The sequence below is a fragment of the Schistocerca gregaria genome, chromosome 2 (assembly GCF_023897955.1).
Source record: "Schistocerca gregaria isolate iqSchGreg1 chromosome 2, iqSchGreg1.2, whole genome shotgun sequence".
Classification (NCBI taxonomy): Eukaryota; Metazoa; Arthropoda; class Insecta; order Orthoptera; family Acrididae; genus Schistocerca; species Schistocerca gregaria.
In genome coordinates this window covers 679,043,629-679,058,653 of record NC_064921.1, presented here as the reverse complement: position 1 = coordinate 679,058,653, position 15,025 = coordinate 679,043,629, and the positions used below count along the sequence as shown (strand labels likewise).

The 15,025-nt window shown below is 42.1% G+C and overlaps 1 protein-coding gene across 1 annotated transcript in view; it reads right to left on the bottom strand.

Moving 5' to 3' along the window:
• LOC126334751 (uncharacterized) overlaps nt 1-14,928 on the bottom strand; it is a 475,549-nt gene extending 460,621 nt beyond the window's left edge. The window contains exon 1 of the mRNA XM_049997319.1: nt 14,737-14,928. The gene's annotated coding sequence lies outside the window, so the exon portion shown is untranslated. The remainder of the gene's footprint in view (nt 1-14,736) is intronic.
• Between the last annotated feature and the right edge of the window lie 97 nt (nt 14,929-15,025).

Below are 15,025 nucleotides of genomic sequence, written 5' to 3'. Positions count from 1 at the left end.
TCTTGCAGGAACAGGGATTTTTCAGAAGTGATACCGGAAGAAACAGTTCGTTTGAATTCAGAAAGACTGTCCTTTCTTCGATCAACTTCGATGCAAGCAACGCGTACTTTATCATTCCTGGGGAAAAAGGTACACTCAACAGGTGCACGATTAAATGATTTATTATTTTCCTTGCAATCTTTCCTCAGAGTAATTTGTCTATTCGTGTTTAGCAAGTTGAGAGCATTTTGCATTTTTTCGTGAAAATTATAACATGCCTGTAAAAGTAAAGACCACAGGATTCACATATCAGTACCACCGGCGAGGTAGCCGTGAACCATAACTGCTGCCCTACCCTCCCTTTCACTCTAACCACAGTTACGGATATAGGTGGTAGGCATGAACTTACATCAACTTTCTCGGAAATTAGCGGCTGTCGCATGATAAGCCGCTAGCCGGCTACGCAATTACTTTCCCGCTACAACACAACGAAGACTCATTGAAATCCGTGATTAACTGGTCTGATGGTCCCTTGTCAGGCAGTGTAGCACAGAGAGGAAGAGAATCTGATAGATAATTGATACCCAGCATCTTGTCATATTTTTAAATAAGAAACATTACTACCAATAACAAAAACTCACTCTTTCCACATCATAGCGAAATACCGCTATCATCATGCATGATGAATGCACATTGTGGTGTCACCGCCAGACACCACACTTTCTAGGTGGTAGCCTTTAAATCGGCCGCGGTCCGGTAGTATACGTCGGACCCGCGTGTCGTCACTATCAGTGATTGCAGACCGAGCGCCGCCACACGGCAGGTCTAGAGAGACTTCCTAGCACTCGCCCCAGTTGTACAGCCGACTTTGCTGGCGATGGTTCACTGACAAATTACGCTCTTATTTGCCGAGACGATAGTTAGCATAGCCTTCAGCTACGTTATTTGCTACGACCTAGCAAGTCGCCATAGTCAGTTACTATTGATATTGTCAATCATGTATCGTCAAGAGCGACGAACGTCATTAATGGATTAAAGTTAAGTATTCCACCAGCTACGTCCGTTTTCTGAAGTCTAATTTCCTTGTTCTGTTCCAGACCTCACGCCAGCCAGCGTGAGCTATAACGCGTGCCTTTCGGCTTCCTCTAATGACACGGTGTTGGCTCTCCTGCCAACCACAACATACATAATTAAATTAAACCCGCAATTCTGTTGCAGCAGTGGTATATCTTACCAGACCTACGTTTCCTTGATTAACTGTAGGAATTACTTACGTCATTTTTTTGAATTTTTCGAGAAACTCATGCAATTAATATTACCTTATTCTGTTACCCATTCTAGTGACATACACCATCGTATAGACGGCAGCAGGTACTCATGGGAAAACTTTACGTCTCAGCTATCAGAGCAACCTAAACGAACTTCCTCTATATCGTATAAGACACTAGGTGAAATTGTCTAAACGATTCACTGATTCTGTTATACAACATTTGAAGCAACTTAAATATGTTAATATTTATGGTATTTTCAGCAGGTAAATAAGACTAAGATATACCATAACCTACATATTCCGCCATGTATCCAGCTTCAAGGAAAACAGTGCAGTTTAATTTGCAGTAGATATAGCAACCTCCGCGCGGCAGACATATCATGGTTTTTAGTGAAGTCTAGTTCTTAGTTGATGTATCCACTATCTGTCATTTCAATTGCCTGTCACCAGTCATTTACTGCTGTCCCTGGCTAAGTGGTCAGATTGCGACTGCCTCACAAAGGATCTATGTTCCCCTACCAACACAGGAGGCTTTTTTCATCATAAAAAAGAAAGTTCAAGAACTGTGACCAAATGCTGAGCTTATAAGAGGTCCATGACTAAGGAATTTGTTGCTAGCGCACTCGAGCAGATGTAATTTCGATGAATTGCTCACGCGCTGATTGCGATATGTATGCTACAATAGAATCGCAGACCAGATAGTGTTGGCAGCAGTGTTGGCAGCAGTGGTGGTAGTAGTAGTAGTAGTAGCTCGTAGTGGGGCTGTTGAGTCGGGTCGCTCTTAGAGAGCAGTTGTCTAGTTGTATAGCTCACAGAGAGCACTGATGTCCTATATGGAATTACCAAGGCCGGGCGTGGAGAACAATGGCGGTGCCTGAGCGATGTAATATAAGGTAAAAGCAAAAATTATTATTATTTATTGCCGTGCGCATATGTAATTTGCAACAACTCATTTTGTACTATTGTTATATAAAAGTCATATGTAAATATTTTTCAATAATATTCTTTCTTATAACTTGACAGTCATTCATTTGAATTTAAAGTTTTTTACTAATTTCTCCTATCCCTAGTCATGACAATTATCGTAAATAAAAATCAGTTGTTTTCCATATATAAGAAAATCTAGTGGCCAGCATTGCACCGGGCTGTGTCAGAAATATTTTTTATAGGAGGCGATATATACGTGTTATCAGGCGACATAATTGAGGTAAGCATTTTCAGTTTATTCAGAATGACTTTTCAGGGCCATGACGCAACATTGCTGACGTCTAGATTTTCCAGTTCAGATTCAGTCAGTTAATTATTGAAAGGTTATATATGAGTCACATTTTTATTGGGAGGTTAGATTTTTATTCCGGGGTTACGGAAGCTTCCTTACAGAGACCTAGATTCCGATTCCTAAAATATACACAGCCGCCCACGGGGCTATGTGCTTACCACATATCCTTGCCTTATTATCGTCCAGTGACATCTTAAGCAGAAAATGGAGGAATGGTCAATCACTAAGAAGTAATCAGTTTCAAATAGATGTAAGTTGCATTACTTTCGCAGGGCAATTTAGCATGGAGAACTGCATGAAACCAGCCTTCGGTCTGAAGATGACGACGGCGACATTTACTTCCATCCTGAAACGGCTTCTGTTTTCCGCTGGTAGATGAGAGACTAAAGGAATCATGAATAAACAGCCTACCATGTATCACTGAGTTATTATGCAAACGTTGTTCGTTCTGTAGCAGAAAGAACAGGATTAGAAAAGTAATCAGACTAACGGTCGTCAAAAAATTGATGAGAGAGATGGAGCGCTAACTTCCACCGAACATACGCGGGAAGAAACTCGTCGCAGAATGTTCAGAGAGCACCTCAGTATTTAAAACAACTTGTGGAAATTGCGGGAGACCTTCATGAGGATAGCCGGACGGGGGTTTTAAATCCTGCTAACATCTATCTCCATTATGAACCCTTTTCTTAAGTATTTCAACACTACTTTCCGCTTGCATCGAAGTAGCACTCCTTCGATGTTTAGCTTAGCGATCCGAAATTACTTCTGAAAGACCATCAAAAACGTAGGGTGCAATATCTTCATCTTTGAAGGTTTGGTTCACGATTCCTTAGGCGAGAAAGATGTCCATCCCGCAGAAGCTATGTTTTCTGCTGCGATGCAAGACAGCGTCATGTGATGTGTCCACCGTCTTCCTCTAGAGAACACACAAGTGCGGAAGTACGTATATTTCTATCACATGTTTGTTACCTTGGGGCTGGTGGCCGCAGTTCTATTCCTGTGCCGCTTCCAAGCACGCTCAACAGATCTGAATGCACGCGAGAGAAACACTGACAAGAAGTGCAAGCCCGCCACACAGTCTAGAGTCGCCAGTTCACGGCCACACGATAAACTTTGCACACCACGGTGCAGCTTTCCGTTTAATACGCCAAACATTGCCCCATTTTCCCAGACTTAAGTGATTCAATAAATAATACTTTGATAATATAATCTAGCTACCAAGATTTGTTTTAAAATTATTCATCTTCGTTTGCATACTTATTAAGATCCAGACCATTCAGTTCAAATATCGATGTTCAACATCTTTGGTGTTGTCAAATACACTGTGTGTAAAAAAGTTATAAAACTACATAATTTTTTCCTGTATCTCCCCAAGTCTGACGGAAGAGGCCGTTTGTAGAAGAGAAAGCCTTACAAGCATGAAGGACACGCTGAGATTTACTTATTTTACTTTATTGTATTAATTTATGTCTCCTGCGCACACCGTACAGACTGTAGATTCTTGCGTAGATTATACATCTGAGTAAAGGCACTTGCATACGGACAGAGGCCGTTAGTAACAGTTCACACTGAAACATCACGGTACTGACAAATACAGCTCTTATTATTGAGGAATAAATATAGAGAAAATGCAAATAGACCAATTTGTTCTGAAGAGAAATATCTCTCTAATCCTCTGATTATACAACAAATTACACAAGGTCAACATTAAAGAATATCTAGAGCTTTATCCATCACTCGATACAGAGTCCAGAAACTCCACATGCTAATAGGCAATTATATGAATAGTAAGGCTTGGTGCATCCGATCCCATGCTAGCATTACTGCTAATTCCTCCTCCCCCTATAACAACATACACTGCTGCCAGATTTCCCCTCCCCACGCCTATCGCATAGTCCAATTACCGTACGTATAAAATGGCTGGAAATTAAAAATAGTCTAAATGTGCTAGTGTGAGACCGTTTGCTGCAAACACTGTCTCCATAAACACTTACACCATCATTAATCTACCACGCAAACAATTGGGGGGTTACACTCGTCTGGTATGAGACGTTCGGGGGGGGGGGGGGGGGGGGGGGGGCGCTGCTGTATAGGTGAAATGAAGAATGGGATACTAGTACTAGCGGAGACGAAAAACAGTAACAAACGTAAAATTTGTATCTCGTACTTAGTTGACGTATATAGGATACTAATACTAGCGAAGGCGAAAAAGGACAAACAATTTTTATTCTGTACTTCAACTGATCTACATAGGTCAACTAAAGAATAGGATACAACCTTCGTAGTTCAGCTGAGGTATATCCTAGTGCTATGTTTTTCGTTTTTTGTTTTTTTTCTTTCTGTACTACTAGTATCCTATTATTCTGTTGATCTACAATACATACTACAGGACACGAATCAGCAGCAGAAGAAATAGCAAATAGAACGACTCACTATCAGACAAAGGTATCGTTCAAAGTATGTGCACAAATGATTTAAAATTACCCCAAGCAACAAAAAGCATATGCAAATTTTGTCTCTTAATAACACATTCATTTATTTTTATTTACAATGACTCTTTGCTACAGAAGATAACTGATTTATTATCTACGGCTCGATAATATCTGTCACTAAAATATGACTTCATTTATCAAAGCCGACGAGTTCTATTCCATTCTTCAGATGACCAGTTTTCCCCCAGCCCTCTGATGCCACAATAAAAGATGTCAGACGCAGGGATACGGACCTAGGCTACATAGCTGTAGGTTACTTCTACTAGTTTTTCCCATGCTCTATGATATCAGATTCCAAAATGGCGATCCAACATTACCACTTGTCCTACTGGGTTCCCTCCAGCCCTATGACGTCAAAATCCAAGATGGCAGAACTGGGAATACGTGCCCAGGCTGCATGGCTTCCACGTCATTTGTCCTATGTATAGAATCCAAGATGGAGGACTTGTGAATATGTGCTTTGGCAGCATGCTTGCCAGATTTTGTGTGCTCTAATCATAGATCAAAGCTGGCCACTTGCTTTTCCCCTGACGTCACATGCCATGTCAAATCCAAGATATCAGTTTAAAATGACGGGAAATTCTAATTTCTACTAGTCCAGCTAAAATGATATCTAAGCAATTCGCTCACCCACCACACATGCCGATGATGACAGCCCAGTTGCCCTAAGTTTAAAATGATTTCAAACATTTACAGTTCTATTTGCGGTTTCGCGCGTGTTGGTGGTGATAGGAGTAGGGTACAAACTGCTTTGTTTGTTAAACAAAGGTCTCCAGATTCCTCACCTACACTGTACTGTACTGTACTGTGCTGCCACCGCAGCACCCGAATAACAGGCGCTGTGCTTTGCCAGATAGCGATGATAGACACCTATGCGTCAACGTTCTCTCACACAGAGGTAGAGCCAAACCCACGTGACTGATGCAACATGTGGACAGTGCGTCGCAATCTCTTATACCCTTGCAGGAATGTAATGTCTCAGCCATGGAATGTCACAACAGATAACAGTTGTGAGATTCCATGGCTGACACAGCCTGCCTCGTTGCTCTGATGTCATACAAGATTGTGAAACTACTGCAAATATCCTCCTCTGCACTACTCTTGCACCGTGGGCACTAACTAAGTCCCAAGTTTAAGGCTGAAGAGTCCACTTGTGCTAAGTTCAAAATATTTTTCAGTGGCCCACACATATGACTTGCAGTAGAACGTTATTTCAACAGTCCAGGTTCGAAATTCAAAAATCTCACATACTCACTCATTCTCTGCTAAGAACTACTGCCACAGCTCAAGATCTGAAAAGATCAAGTGCTATGCGTTAAAAATTCGCCACAAAATATTAATTTGTGGATTGAGTTTTAACTATTTAACACAACGCAACGTGTCACACAGCTGTCAGTGAACGTGCATGGCTCTAAGAGCACCAAGATGAGTTTACCGTACTTCTCTGGTCACCAAACTCTCCGAATTTAAACCCCACCGAGAATCTGTGGGGATCCCCCCCTCGGTCGGACTGTTCGCTGCATAGATGATGATCCGAGAAACCTAGCGCACCCAGCCACGGCACTGGAGTCTGCTTAGGGCCACATCCCTGTTGTCGGTACTTTCCAGAACCTCGTTGATTGGTTGGTTGATTGGGGTTGAAGGGACCAAACAGTAAAGTCACCAGTCCCTCGTTTCAAATGTGGTCCATTCAGACAGACTGACATCTCAGAAAAATCAAAACGATAAAAGGTAAAAGGCCAAAAAAACTTAAAAGTGCTGTCGTGTTGTCAATGGTGAAAACAAAATGAGGGAAGTCAGCAAGTGAGCAACACGAGGCTAGAGACAGGAAATATCCCAGCGTTCAACCGCTAGAATGTAGAAGTTCGTATTGTAAGAGGAGACTAACCAATTCTGGAAAGCGATAAAAAAACAGTAAAAGGGAAAGGAAAGGATCTTTGTCAGGGAAGGGAGTCAGGACTCTCCAAACACAGCTTACAGTGTGAGACACCCCAACCCTCACCGCCCTGCCCCTACTCCAGAGTAAGATTAAAAACCTTAAAACTGAAAAATAGCCACTTTCACGGAGGAAGCTGAGAACTAGTTCGACCATCCGGGAATCGTTGGCCAATATTAAAGGTAACATGCGGGGAAGTCTGTACTTAGTACACAGATCCAAAAGAAGAGGGCATTCCACCAAAATGTGGGTTACTGACTGGAAGGCTCCACAACCACAAAGTGGGGTGGCTTATTATGCAAAAGAAATCCATGGGTCAGCCTGGTATGGCCTATGCGGAGACGACATAGGGTGGTAGAGTACTTTCGCGATGGGCGGAAGGAAGAACGCCACGGGACACGTGTCACCTTAATTGCACGAAGTTTATTAGACAGGGAGGTAGCCTCCCAAGAGTTGGCCCATGATTGTGCGAAGTGGGATTTGATGTGAAGCCGTAAATCCGCCGCAGGAGGGGTTACAGAGAAGGGAGGTAAGTGGCTGCTCCCCCAGCCAAACGATCAGCGAGCTCATTACCTGGGATACCCACATGGCCAGAGACCCAAAGGAACTCAACGGAACAAGCAGCATGGTGAAGATAAGCGAAACGGCCATGGATGGCCGAGACCAAGAGATGGTGCGAAAAACACAGGCCAACAGCCTGAAGGTCACTCATTGAGTCCGTACATAGCAAAATGCGGTGGAGTTGGGACTGTTTAATGAAGGTAAGGGCCTGGGAAATTGCCATCAGTTCCGCAGTAAACACCCCACATGTAATTGGCAGGAGATGACATTCCGTGCCAACAGAGGACGTGAAGGAATAGCCCAGACGATCAGCAGATTTAGAGCCATAGGTGTAAAAAAAAACAGCATCCCGAAACTCCCATAAAATTCGGCGGAAAAAACGGACCACCGTCGGGGGAATGGAATCTTTCGGACCTCGGCGAAGATACATCCGAATCTCGCTGACACTTCCTGCTTCTCTTGCACCAGTCTGCGCTACAAAAGATGGTTCTTCGTGGTTCTGACAGGTGGTCACAATGTGACTAGACAGTGTAGTAGAAGTAATAAAGATATGTCGCACTCTTGTACTCGGGCTTCTCGAAGCATCTAAGAACTATGTAGGAATCCACATGCTTTCCATAACTACTTATGTTCGTTGACGAGATCCAGAAGGCAACAGACTGCTGTGCTCGGCGTGACTGTTTCATAAAACGTTCATTACAGTCACGCACCGCCGCCTAGTATAGAAATTGTGTACATTATGACTGGTGTAATGAATATCCAGCTGGCTTAAGACTTCTAAAAACATCACTCGGTATGTCGTCCTTAGTGGAGAGGCATTTGTGAGATACGTAGCTTAATCTTCTAAGTCAATTTAGTACAGGGCAACATATTCATTTGTATAATTATGATAATGTAATGCAGTCGAATTAAGTTGGGTGATGCTGCGGGAATTAGATTAGGAAATGAGACACATAAAGTAGTAAATGACTTTTGCTATTTGGGGAGCAAAATAACTGATGATGGTTGAGGTAGAGAGGATATAAAATGTAGACTGGCAATGGCAAGGAAAGCGTTTCTGAAGAAGAGAAATTTGTTAACATCGAGTATAGATTTAAGTGTCAGGAAGTCGTTTCTGAAAGTATTTGTATGGAATGTAGCCATGTATGGAAGTGAAACATGGACGATAAATAGTTTCGACAAGAAGAGAATAGAAGCTTTCAAAATGTGGTGCTACAGAAGAATGCTGAATATTAGATGGATAGATCACATAACTAATGAGGTGTTGAATATGAGTGGGGAGAAGAGGATTTTGTGACAACTTGACCAGAAGAAGGGATCGGTTGGTAGGCCATGTTCTGAGGCATCAAGGGATCACTAATTTAGAATTGGAGGGCAGCGTGGAGGGTAAAAATCGTAGAGGGAGACCAAGAGATGAATACACTAAGCAAATTCAGAAGAATGTAGGTTTCAGTAGGTACTGGGAGATGATGCTTGCACAGGATAGAGAAGCAAGGAGAACTGCATCAAACCGGTCTCAGGACTGAAGACCACAACAACAATTACACTAACTTGCGTCAACAGTACAGGCATGGCAACCAGCATTGTGTACCAACATCGCTTCTATTCGAGACCTCGTGTGAAGTCCCAGATACCATTCCCTGCCTGGCATGCTTTAGTTTTTAATGGTGGTGGTGGTTAGTGTTTAACGTCCCGTCGACAACGAGGTCATTAGAGACGGAGCGCAAGCTCGGGTTATTGAAGGATTGGGAACGAAATTGGCCGTGCCCTTTCAAAGGAACCATCCCGGCATTTGCCTGAAACGATTTAGGGAAATCACGGAAAACCTAAATCAGGATGGCCGGAGACGGGATTGAACCGTCGTCCTCCCGAATGCGAGTCCAGTGTGCTAACCACTGCGCCACCTCGCTCGGTTTAGTTTTTAATGTTAGACTCGCTCTGCAGCAAGCTCTCTGAACATTCGCAATTAGTTTTACTGCCATGAAGCAGTTACTTAATGGCACGTGGTATGGAACTGTGTAGCGAAAAGGATTCGGGTGGTTATGATTAAACTACAGCTACTCACTGAGGGCCAGTGAGTGCTCTAACTATCGTGTGGCAGCGAAACTTTGTAAGTGTGCCGATGAGCTAAAGCGGAACCGAATTACGATGGAAAAGTTCCAATTTTGGCCACCAGGTACAAATCTGGCGCTGCACATTGTATAACGCTATGGCATTTGACAATCCACGACGTGAGTGAACAGTATGGCTATCGAGGAGAGAGGCTGTGCGCTGTTAATGAAACAGTTTTATGTGAACGGCAGCAATTGCAGCGCTGCACTGAGACAGTATCGCTGGCTGAAAAGTCTGAGGAGAGGCCCGATGTACTTAAGTGGTTTAAATAAGATGATAATGCAGTTGGAAAACATGGATGAGCTTTATGTGGCACCTGGACGGGGAAGGCGCTCTATTCCAGTGCAAGTTATTGACGAGGTGGTTGTTGCTGTAACTGACCGTGCAGCACTTGTCTGTCAGTGCCAGTGCTCGTGCCGTGTCACAATAATTGTCCATCCCATGTTCAACAGTACGGATGCTTTGTCGTGTATTTTAAACTGGTATCCAGACAGTGCAGCGACTGAAACTTTAACTGGCTCTTCTGTTTCTGGCACGGTTCGAAGTAAATTGTATCTGACCAGACATTCTATGAAATGACAAGGCACATTCTACACTACAGGGTGCAGTGAATACACAGAACTGCCGAATTGCGGTGCCGGTAAACGGTGTGATTTGTATGAATAACCATTGCACTCGCTGTATGTGACTGTGGTGAGGATTCACAAGCACCTGCATTCCCGGCCCCCTTCTGCTTGGAAGAGAATACACCCATAGGGGTTGTCAGGATTTCCGTGACGTCTGCACATTACAGATACCTCGTACAGTATGTGATTTCTTATTTGGAAGGGCGAAACTCTGTAGAAAGCACTGTTTCCATGCAAGATGGGGCAACACGTCAGGTCGCCCGCCCAGTTAAAGATCTACTTAATGCAACCTTCCACGAACGTGTTATCTTCAGAGGTTTTCCAGATGCATAGTCTCCAGATCAAGTGATCTGAACCCATGTGACTTCTGGCTCTGGGTATATCAAAGTGTTTTTGCTGGGGACATCATCTGTCTCTACCTGATCTTAAGGCCATCAAACATGAACATGCTCAGGTTCCACAGAAATTGCTGCGAGCAATTTTTGGTCACGTCGTATTTCGGATACAGCATATCGTCGACGTCTCCAGAGCTCATATTGAAGAAACTAAGTGACGGTTAATAATAAAATCAACATTATGCCTTTCTCACTTGTTTGACCTTTCCTGGCCGTTACTAATCCACTACATATGGAAACATTTCTGTACGTCTTTCTTGCATTCGCTGTGCCAGATTTGCACTTGGTAGCCAAAATTGTAACTATTTTTTTCCCTCGTAAATCGGTTCCACATTAACGCATCAGAATATCTATAAAGATTAGTTGCCATGGGATAATTACAGCCCACAGTGGACATATCTAAGTAGCTGCACTTCAATTACAGCCACCTAGTAGTACACTGCTCAACAGAAGTTTGGAATACTTTCGCAAAATGAAGTCTACGATACTAGAGGTCTCATTGACCTAGGCGCTTCATGCGTCAGCCAGTTAGAGCCCATACTGGCCGGTGTTCACTACTAGCATATTGTGTGACCGTTTCCCAGTCATGTAAACATACCGCTCCAGCAGCGGCACATCGCGAGCAGTCCAGTACCAGCAACAGCTTCATTCTGTTTGTGTTCAGCACTGCAGTAACATGCCACGTAGAGGCACACAACACTGACAGAGTTAGGATAGTGACTTCACTGTCAGCAGGCTATACACAGCAAGATGTTGCCGATTCTAAAATAAAAATATAAACGAGGAGGCGGAAGGGGTAGGGGGGGGGGCGAGCAAATGACGTGTCGCTTGTGTGAAAAAATGTTCTAGAGTCAGCCCTATCTGGTGCAAGGAGTGCTAGCTGTCTCTAAACATAAATAAAGGTAACGTAATGTACCTGAGTAGACCAAAAGATCCTATATTAAGCATGATGTGCCACAAGATTCAGTTTTGGAACCTTTGTTATTTATTCTAATGATAAATAATTTACATTTTGTACACTTTCTCACTCCATTTTCTACGCTGGTGATACCACTTTTTTCTGCGTCAATTCAAACTTTGATACCCTTTAAACTATGACTAAAGTCACCCCATCACAAGTATCAATATGGTTTGGAGGTAATGAATTTTTTCAGTGAAAGTAAAAATTAACCATTTAGTTTCAGAGATTTGCCAGGAGAAAACTGTTTAGACAGTGTTAAGTTTGTAGGTGGTGTTAGTAAATTGTTTTGGGATCTACAGTTTAAGTATCTTAGTGTAATGTTGCCTAGAGTGAAGTGTTAAATTTTAAAAAATCATGGACCTTTGGCTTATGTAAGAACAGCCTATTTTTTTCTCGCTGTATGATATACTATGGGCTTCTATTTTGGGGCAATAGCACATGTTCAGGATATTTTGCTACTTCAAAGGAAAGTTCTTAGGATTATTACAAACTTGCTCATTGCAGGCCATTTTTACTAATTTAAAAATATTAAGTGTCAAAGTTGTACATTTACACAGTTCTCTTGTGTACAAAGAATAACTTATCAGAACACCAATTTAGGTGGGATTTGCACTCTTGTGGCACCAGAAATAATAGGCACATTGTCATACCTTACTACAGCGTAAGTAAATCACTGAACAGCTGGAGAGACGGCCATAATTACTTAAACGTCAGTAGCGCAAGACGCTATGTTTAAATTCTTTTAGCTTAAAATTAATATTGTACTTTATTGGAAATTTATTGTAATTTTGGTTTTAAATTTTATGAACAAGTCTTATGTATATACTGTATATTTACACACATTTGTAGTTTTGCGTTATGTATTGCTGTAAAGCTGAACGACAACGAAGTTTTATTTATTATTCGTTTGACGACGCGATGAGTGATTCCTGTACTGGCTTGTCACAACTTTCGGTTATTTCGAAGGATACGTTCAGTGTATTCTAATGTGGAACGATCACTTAGACATAATTGTGGCTGATGCCAGACAGGTTTATCGAAAGAATCCTAAAGAAGTGTACCTAAAGTACACCTACAGAACAACCCTTCGAGGAATTCTTAAATATTTTTCGTCGAACTGGACCCCCTTCATGGAACATAAGGAAAATATTCAGTGAAGAGCTGCACGATTCCTCACGGATTTCTTCAGTCAACCTGAAAAATGCTCGACAAACTGGTGAGGCGATAAAAGACAAAAGTTACCTTACGAGAAAAAGTTTACTCACAAAACCACGAGAGCCGCGTTCCAAAACAATAGGATACTTACAATTTCCTCAAACTTTTATCTCGCTTTATGTCCATGGTGCCAGGAAAATATGTGATCAGGTAGCGGCAACCTTCCTCCCCGCGCATCATTTGCCAATGATAGAGGAAGGAGAGAAAATGATGATACACTGCCTATACTCAGCCACAGACCATGTGCAATTACTCGCCGAAGAGCATTTAGTCGTTTAGACAGAAGATCGCATTTTATCTACAAGGCCACAGTCCCGACAGATTGCTAGGACCACAGAATTGCCATTATCAGCACCTATTACTTTCCATTCTTGGCTCGTTTGGCGTTCGTTACAAAACATACTATGACAACGCTCCATTCTACAAACAGCAATAGCACGATGACAGTGCAACAGACGTGGTGTGAATTGGTTCTTCACACACTTTATTCTCCTGGTTTGGCTCTAATTTATTTCCTGTTACTCCAAAATTTATCTTAATGGGCCGATATTTGTTAAATGACGAAGTAATTGTCTGCGTGACTAAGTATTCTGTAAAATTTTAATGCACATTTTTCTGGCGATGTTAAATATGAATATTCGTTGGACCAAATGCTTTTTGACAAGTCAATATACCTGCCAAATTACCCCTTCAACATTACACTATATACCCAAATGTTTCATTGTTAACAGGTTAGCAAACCTACGTTAAAAAAGTGTAAGCTGCTCGTTTCTTTAGTGGCACCAGGGTAACAGCGCTAAGGGACGGACGTCCACGTCGTAAAATACAGTCGCTGCTATAATGCAAAGAGGATTTACACAAAGAAACTGCCCACTATTCGTTTTCAATTCTATTAAAGAAGGACTCCACCCCTGTATCCGTGACGAAACAGTCTTTCCCAATAGCGCGCGAAGCCTAAGTGAATCTTTCAGGCTGAAATGACCATAGGCAATTGCGTTCTTCGTTCGAAGATTTTCATACACTACGTAACTGATTTTTTTTTTCTATCAATTCAGCAAGTTTTTATGGGAAATATGTAACACTCCAAGAGGCGCTAAGCGTCCCAGTTCGGTTCTTATGCAATTCACGGAAAGTATTTTCTCCAATCCAGGAGAAAGCACAGCCCGGTTATTTGGGTTTAATACCCAATAAGTCTGAGAAAGATTACGGCAAGACAGGCGCAATGATGAACCGTAGAGTAGAAAAAAAGGCGAAGTCCATTAAGTACCTACATGGACAAAAGCAAGAGAGTTGCAACGCAGATTTCGCAGTGTACCAGAGAAGCGATGCGCAGTGAATTAAGTAATCAACTGAAAGGAAATATTCTTCGTGATTAGTTCCAAGAATGGGAATCAATTTCTCGTACCACTTTCTTATTTTTAGGCAACTCATAAAACAAATTAGTAATTACTGAAGAGTCACACGTAATTCTGAATATATTTATGAGAACCATTTCCTAAACAAAATATGAACCAGTTATAAAGGCACACTAATCTAAAATTCGTGAATAGACTTGTTAACCGTTTCATCGGTCAGCTGTCTCGCGAATAATCAAAAATAATGCACAGATGTGAATGTCCAGAATATTTAAACAAAATCCTACAACTCATGTCAATTTGATAAGTGAAGGAAACCAATTTTATTGCAGACCTAACATAGTAAAAGAATGTTTCCGTTCCTCCCGCGGAACTAGTGGCAAGACTCTTAAACACGCGCACAGATGGAATTCGACAACTAAATGAACTGACAATAAGCAAAAAAAGCACACTACAAGCAGAAAGATTTAAGTATGTATGTAGAGAACAAAGCGACTAAAAATTCCTACTAAAACACGATACGGCAATTCAGATACAACTACGGCATTACTTTACCGTAAACGTCACTCCCAGACAAAGTTCCCAGCACGGAGGAAACCGCATGAACTGTTGTTGAACGTTTGCTAAAACTATTAAGTCCACGAAATCGTCTGGACGGACGCGCTTTTAATGCGACCAACCACCTCAGCCCAAGTATCGCAACTGTGTGCTACTGGTCCCTCGCACGTTCATGTTTTGTTGACGTATGAGTTCCCGCGATCTGTCTGCGCAAGCTTGTTGTCGTAGACATCAAAGCACTTCAACGGAAAGACGTACCACGATTAGATATCCTTTGAATACAGCA